Source organism: Macrotis lagotis, chromosome 4, assembly GCF_037893015.1.
Source record: "Macrotis lagotis isolate mMagLag1 chromosome 4, bilby.v1.9.chrom.fasta, whole genome shotgun sequence".
Taxonomy (NCBI): domain Eukaryota; kingdom Metazoa; phylum Chordata; class Mammalia; order Peramelemorphia; family Peramelidae; genus Macrotis; species Macrotis lagotis.
The window spans coordinates 189988706-189996621 of record NC_133661.1 but is presented as its reverse complement, the minus strand read 5'-3'; the positions used below and the strand labels follow the sequence as shown (position 1 = coordinate 189996621).

At 36.4% G+C, this 7916-nt stretch overlaps 1 pseudogene; it reads right to left on the bottom strand.

The window, feature by feature from the left end:
- Nucleotides 1-2749: 2749 nt before the first annotated feature.
- On the bottom strand, nt 2750-7478 carry LOC141520226 (coiled-coil domain-containing protein 115 pseudogene; annotated as a pseudogene).
- Between the last annotated feature and the right edge of the window lie 438 nt (nt 7479-7916).

The following is a 7916-nucleotide window of genomic DNA, read 5'->3' as shown; positions in this document are numbered from 1 at the left end:
ACTAAAGTAATATTTTTGAAGTTTGATTGGTATGGCACTAAATAAGTAATTTAATTTAGGTAGAATTGTCATTTTTATTTTATTAGCTTGGCCTACCCATGAGCAATTGACATTTGCCCAGATATTTAGATCTGATTTTGTTTGTGTGAAAAGGGTTTTATAGTTGTTTCCATAAAGTTTCTGAGTCTACCTCTATCTTGACAGACTCCCAAATATATTATGTTGTCTTAAGTTATTTTAAATAGGATATCTCTATCTCTTGCTACTGTGTCTTCTTAGTAATATATAGCAATGCTGAAGATTTATGTGGGTTTATTTTACATCCTGCGACTTTGCAAAAGTTGCTAATTGTTTCAAATAGCTTTTAAGATCATTTTCTAGGGTTAGAAAGGCATTCCATCATATTATATGCAGAGTGAGAGTTTCATTTCTTCATCACTGATTCTGATTCCTTCAATTTTTTTTTCCCTCTTATTGCAAAAGCTAACATTTATAAAACAGTATTGAATAATAGTGGTGATAATGGGCATCCTTGTTTCACCCCTGATCCTATTGGGAATGCCTCTAGCTTATTCTCCATTATATAAAATTCTCGTTGATGGTTTCAGATATATACTGCTTATCATTTTAAGGAATATTCCCTTTATTCCTATACTCTCTGTTGTTTTTAGTAGGAATGGTGCTATATTTTGTCAAAAGCTTTTTCAACATCTATTGAGGTAACCATATGATTTCTGTTAAGTTTGTTATTGATATGATCAATTATTCTGATAGTTTTCCTAATATTGAATCAGTCCTGCATTCCTGGTATAAATCCAACTTTATCATAGTGTATTATCCTGGTGATAACTTGCTGCAATCACTTTGCTAATATTTTATTTAAAATTTTTGCATACATATTGATAAGGGAAATTGGCTTATAATTTTCTTTCTCTATTTGACTCTTCCTGGTTTAGGCACCATATTGGTGCCATGGAAGGAATTTGGCAGACTTCCTTCACTTATTTTTAAAAATAGTTTAGATAGAATTGGAATCAATTTTTCCTTGACTGTTTGATGGAATTAACTTATGGATCTTTCTGGAGATTTTTTCTTAGGGAGTTCAATGATGGCTTGTTGAATTTCTTTTACTGAACTAGGGTTATATAAATATTTAATTTCCTTTTCTTTTAACCTGGGCAACATATTTTTTTTGGTAAATATTCATCCATTACACTTAGATTATCAAATTTATTGGTCTACAGTTGAGCAAAATAGTTCAGAATATCATTTTAATTTGCTCCCCATTGGTGGTGAATTTCCTTTTTTCATTTTTGATAGTAATAATTTGGTTTTCTTCTTTTTATTTTAAATCAAATTAATCAAATGTTTATCTAATTTATTGTTTTTTTCCCATAAAACCAACTCTTTTCTGGCTTTTAATTTTATTAATTTCACCTTTAATTTTCAGAATTTCTAATTTGGTATTTAATTGGGGATTTTTAATTTGTTATTTCTGTAACTTTTTTAGTTGCATCTTCAGTTCATTAATCTTTATTTTATTCATATAAGCATACAGAGATATTATATATCCTCTAATAACTGCTTTGGCTGTATCCCATAAGTTTTAATATGTTGTCTTGTTATTGTCATGGTCTTGAATGAAATCATTCATTCTAATTATGGTTTGTTGTTTGATCCATTCATTCTTTCAAATTAGGTGTTTAGTTTCCAATTAGTTTTAGATCTATCTCTCCAAGGCTCTTTAATGCATGTGGTTTTTATTGCATCATAGTCTGAAAAGTATGCATTCACTATTTCTGTCTTTCTGCATTTGATTATGAAGTTTTTATGCCTCAATACATGGTCAATTCTTGTTTAGGTGTCATGTACTACAGAACAAACGGTATAATCCTTTGTTTCCCCATTCAATTTTCTCTAGCAAGCTATCATATCTAAGTTTTCTAATGTTCTATTCACTTCATTAATTTCCTTCCTGTTTCTTTTATGGTTAGATTTATTTAATTCTGAGAGAAGGTTGAGGTCCCCTACCAGTGGTTTTGCTGTCTGTATCTTCCTGTAACTCATTCGGCTTCTCCTCTGAGAATTTGGATGCTATACCAATTGATGCACATATTGAAATTATTTGTCTGTAGTACCTTTTAGGAAGATATAGTTTCCTTTTCTATTTCTTTTAATGAGATCTATGTTTGCAACTGCTTTGTCTGAGATAAGAATTTTTATCCCTACTTTTTCACTTCAGCTGAATCTTTATATATATTCTGCTCCTGCCTTTTACCTTTATTCTGTGTATCTCTCTGTTTGAACTATGTTTCTTGTAAGCAGCATATTGTGGGATTCTGGTTTTTAATGTACTATACTATCTGCCTCCGTTTTATAGAAGAGTTCATTCTATTCACATTTACACTTATAATTACTCTTTATCTTCCCTCTATGCTATCTCCCCTTCTTTTTCTCCTTTCACTTAGTTCCTCCTTCCCAGTGTTTTGCTTAATACCACCTCCCTTAACGTGTTTCCCCTTTCTTTTCACCACCTTCCCTTTCCTTTCTCCTCTCACTTCATCCCTTCTTTCTTCCCTCCCTTCTATCATTCCCTCCTTCCCTTCCCCACTTCCACTCCTAATACTTGAAAGGTAAGATATATTTCTAAACTCAACTAAGTGTGTGTATTAATCACTCTTTGAGTCAAATCTGATTATTCAGGTGGTTCTCATCTCCTCCCTTCCTTCCCTCCATTTTATTAGGTTCTCAGCACCTCTTCATGTGATGTAATTTACCCCATTCAACCTCCCCTTCCTCTTATTACATCCTCCCCTTTTTAATGAATAAACATCAAAGTCAAGGCATACCATGAATGTTCATACCTTTAGCCTCAGTATATTCCCTCTGATGGAGTTAATTCTCAAGAGTTATGAGACTTTTTCTCCCAGGTGGAGATGTAACCAGTTTAATTTTGTTGGATAAGTTTTTCTTTCCCCCCTATTTACCTCTTCATGTATCTCTTGAATATCCTCTTTGAAGATCAAATTTTCTGTTTAGCTCTGGTCTTTTCATCAGAAAAGTTTGAAAGTCATATTTTTGTTAAATATCCATCATTTCCCCTCAAAGAGAAGGCTCAGTTTTAGTGGATAATGGATTCTTGGCTGTAATCTCTAGAATATCATATTCTGGGTCCTTTGATCCCTTAATGATGATGATGTGACCAGGTCCTGTGCAATCCTGATTGTGGCTCCCTAATATTTGAATTGTTCCTTTATGATTGCTTGCAAGATTTTCTCCTTGATCTGATAATTCTGGAGTTTGGCCACAATATTCTTTGGTGTTTTCATTTTGGAATCCCTTTCAGAAGATGGAGCAATGGATTCTTTCAGTGACTATTTTTCCCTCTGGTTCCAGGATATTAGGGAAGTTCTCCTTAACCATATTCTGAAATATGGAATTCAAGCTCTTTTTTTTGATCAAAGTTTTTAGGTAGTCCATGATTTCCAGGCTTGTCTCTTCTAGATCTATTTTCCAGGTCAGTTGTTTTAACAATGAGGTATTTTCTTCTATTTTTTTTCATTTTTTTTTATTTTAACAGATTCTTGGTATTTCATAGATTCTATGTGGTTTTCATATAAGCTAAGTCTTTCAAATTTGTCCTTAAAACAATGTTGCTTTTACTGTATACAATGATCTCTTGGTTCAGCTCATTTTGCTTTTCATTATTTTATGAAAGTCTATTTAAGTTTTTTTTGTTGGTTTTTGTTTTCGCAAGGCGAATGGGGTTAAGTGGCTTGCCTTATGCCACACAGCTAGGTGTCTGAAGCTGTATTTGAACTCAGGTACTCCTGACTCCAGGGCCGGTGCTCAATCCACTGTGCCACCTAGCCACCCCCATTTAAGTTTTCTAAAATTAATGAGCTCATTATTTTCTACACAACAATAGCATTCCAGTATGACCATATTCTATTCAGCCACTCCCAATTGATGGGCATTTCTGCAATTTTCAGTTGTCACCTCAAAGAGAACTGCCATCAATATTTTAGAACATGTAGAGTGAAAGAATGGGAAAGACATACGAATCCAGTTCTACAGACATCAGTTACTTGAGGGGAAGATTGGCATTGTGTAAAGTTCACTTGTCTTCCATTCAGAAAATCTGATTTTGTGTTCTGAGGGTGTGATTTTGGATAAATGACTTAGAAATTAAGATCGAATTTTCTCTTGAAAAATGAGGATAATAAAATCATATATCTCAAAGGATTTTCAAAAAGTGCTTCATAAATTGCAATATGATAGAGAAGTGCAAAAAACTTTTATTGTTATCTTAGATTGTTGTCATCCTAGGATCTGGGGAACACATCAGATTTATATAGATTCATAGATACAGAACTGAAATGGATCTTGGACAACATTTTATCCAACTCTCATTTTACAGGTGTGTGAAATGTGACACAAAAAGATTAAATAACTTGCTGAGACTATCCAGGTGAGTTGATAAAACTAAATTAGAGTCAACTTTAGCCAGACCAATTCAGCCCTTGTGAGAAGGAACAACTTTATAACTTTTTCTTTCATAGAAAATGGCTATATTCTGATATGAAAGATTAGACTGAAAATAAAGAGATTAGGGTTATTTGTGGTTTCTAAATGTCTTGAAGTGTGACCTGGGCAATTAAGTTTTTTTTTTCATTTATTAGATTATCCCAAATACCATTTCCAGATTTCTTTTATATAAAGCAAAATCTTTGTTTCTGATTTCTTCCCCCCCTTCTTTTTTTTTTTAATTAAAATGTATACCTCTATTTCCTTTTGTAGAGGTTGCTTTCCCAAGAGTCAAATATTTACACCTGGAGACAAACTACCTGGGGAGCTCATCATATGGATTGCTTGGAAGACACAAAAGATGACATTTTCTGAGTAAACAGAGGAGACTAATATGTCTCCCCACCCCCTTCAGTAGAGGTCCGAAAGATCTCCATTTGTTTTGTTAAAGTACTCTCAGGGTCATGATTTCAGATTATCCTTCATAACAATGCCCAGAGGTCACCCTTGTGATGCACAAAAGAGTTAGTATGAACTGTTTGAAAAAACCCTAATTCAGATTGAGTAAGTACTCTGTGATCCAGGTACCACCAGCTAACCTCTGGACATTTGTCTCATACTTTCAATAGAAATAATCCCAACAACACAAAAATAAGTTCCTGCCTTTTTCCTCCTCTCTGCTTCTGATGGTTTTTAAAACATCTCTTCCTTTCTTGCTATGTCTTTTTTACCTTCCCCTTTTGTTTCTTTTGTCCTTTGGCTCTTAGACCTTCTATTAGTTTGAACCTCTTAAATTCTTCTCAAAGTGTTTTGGACTTTTTATTTTGGATTGGGATGATTTAAAAATTGAATTACTATTAGTTATTATGTCTAGATTACATTCACAGCAATTTTCTTGATTTGAGCCTGGTGGTAAGTATATTTGATTTTTCTATTCTAGAAGTGTTTGATAAACTATTTTTCCCTGTCACCATTCAAATGCAAACACACAAAACTGGTATAGTAAGCAGTACTAGGCTTTTTACTAATAATGAATGCTAGTATAAAATAATTTCTAAAAAAGGGATGAAGCAACTTTGTCAATACTGCATCTTCATCTTCCATGCACAAGCTTTATGAGTAAAATAAATTATTTCATCTTTAAGAAGACATTTTTCTTACCTATATTTTGATTTTTTAGTGTAACTAAAAATTTGGAACTCTGGAGGGCAAGGTTAATGTATCCTTTAGCTAAAGAAAAAAACCTCATGACACTCAGTTCTTTTCAAGAGGATATTTTTGTTAGTTTTTCTTTTTAATTATTTGTTTTTACATAATCTGTATTTCTGAATAGATCCTTTCCATCTCCTCCAGAGCAAAAATGAGAAAAAAAAAGTTCATCAGAAATTAACACAATTTGATTTTGTATTGATCCAAACTCATAGATACTCCCTAACCCCAGTCTTCAAATTAAAAGGCACAATTTTCTCATCTTTTTTTTTTATATCAAATTCATACTTGGTCATTATAACCATACAGAGCTCATTTTGATTTTTCTTTTTCCTTCCTTCATTTATTTATTTTTTTTAATAAAAGTACATTAATTGCTTGAATATTTGAGAAAACATGGAGGTAGGCACTTTGTGGTTCTTGTATGACCAGACTACTTTTTTTTGTTTGTTTGTTTGCTTTTAGTTTTTGCAAGGCAATAGGGTTAAGTGGCTTGCCCAAGGCCACACAGCTAGGTAATTAAGTGTCTGAGGCCAGACTTGAACTCAGGTACTCCTGACTCCAGGGCCAGTGCTCTATCCACTGTGCCACCTAGCCGCCCCAACCAGAGTACTCTTGACTCCTTTATCTGGTACTGTTAACTGTTAAGCATCAATAACTATAGAAATGCTTCATTTTATCCATGCTGATAATTATGTGTAATATGGTATTTCTCTTTTGAGTGTTTATTTTTCCTCAGATTTCAGCCCATTTACATCCAGATATAGAATATTTGTATATTAAGCATTACTACACTTTTTCAAATATGTTTTCGGTTAAGACGAAAAGAATGCTACGATTCTGTCAAGGTTACACATTAGCTTACTTCTTTATGATTTTGAGTCTCAATGACAATGGAAAAATATATTTCATCTTATTCAAGCTATTACTAGTAATTTCCATGTGCCATTTAAAGTGATAGGGGGAATCTTGGAAGGCTGAGGAAGTGTCATTTTTTTCAGAACAGGAAAATATTTAACTATTTTTTTGATAATCATCAAACAAAGAGAATAAATTCTTTATCTGAATTCTGAATGTGCTCATGCCACCTTCAGCCGATCGAGCAGCTTCTGCTTCTCCTGACGGAGGGCCTGCACCTGGGCTCTTTCCCACTCGATGTGGCTCTGGAGCCCGGCAATCTCCCCTGCCAAAAGCAGCGCTGCCCGGAAGCTCCCCTGGGCCTGCCGCAGGCTCCGGGGCACCAGGATGCCAAACCAGGTCAGCGGATCCCGCTCAGGGGGAGTCACGGGGGTCACTGCCGGCGGCGCGGGCTGCAGGGACGACCCCCGAGGCTGGGGCCGCCTGCGAAGCACCGGAGACCCCGACTTTGGCTCTCCCGCGGGCATCCCACTTTGCGCCTCCTTGGGCCTCATGACCTTCGGGGACTCCAGTCTGGGGGAAATCAGCCGGAAGTCAGGCCGGCCCGGCTCGGGCTCCCTGGTGCTGACCCGGAAGAGGGGAGCCATGGAGGAGCTGTACTGGAGGGCGCCCACCGCCCGGGCGCCCATGGCATAGCGAGCCTTGGAGAGGGAGAACCAGCCCTCCTCCACTCGGGCGTTCAGCGCCACCCGCTTCCCTTCCAGCTCCTCCATCTCCACGAGCAACTGCAGGAGGTGCGAATCCAGCCGGAGGTTTAGGGCTCGCAGGGCTTCGGCTCCGGAGACCGCGGGGGCTCCACTAAGCCGATCCCCAGCCATCGCCATCCCCACCGGAAGCCGCTGAGGCATCTTCCGCGGCCAGCCAATCAGCGAGCACCCGTCAGCCACTGCGCGAGACCTAAAGCGCCATCTTCATTGTGGGCATGAGACCCGCACCTGCCAGTTCCCCTTCTATACTCTCTATAAGGGTAGAGGTTCAATTTTTTTTTTTTAAGATGAAAAACCATTCTCTACCATATGAAGTAGTAGACGAAACAATATATTTGGAGTTTGCTCTCTTAGATTTAAATTGTGGTCTTGTTACCATCTAGGTCACCTGTTCAATTTTCAGAAGAAATCAAAGCTATGGAGTCAAATTAAAAGTATTCTAAATCTTTATTGATTAGAGAAATGCTAATGAAAACTCTGAGGCACATCACCATCACACTATCAGATTCGATCACTCGACAGACATGGAAAATGATAAATGCTGGAGGGCATATG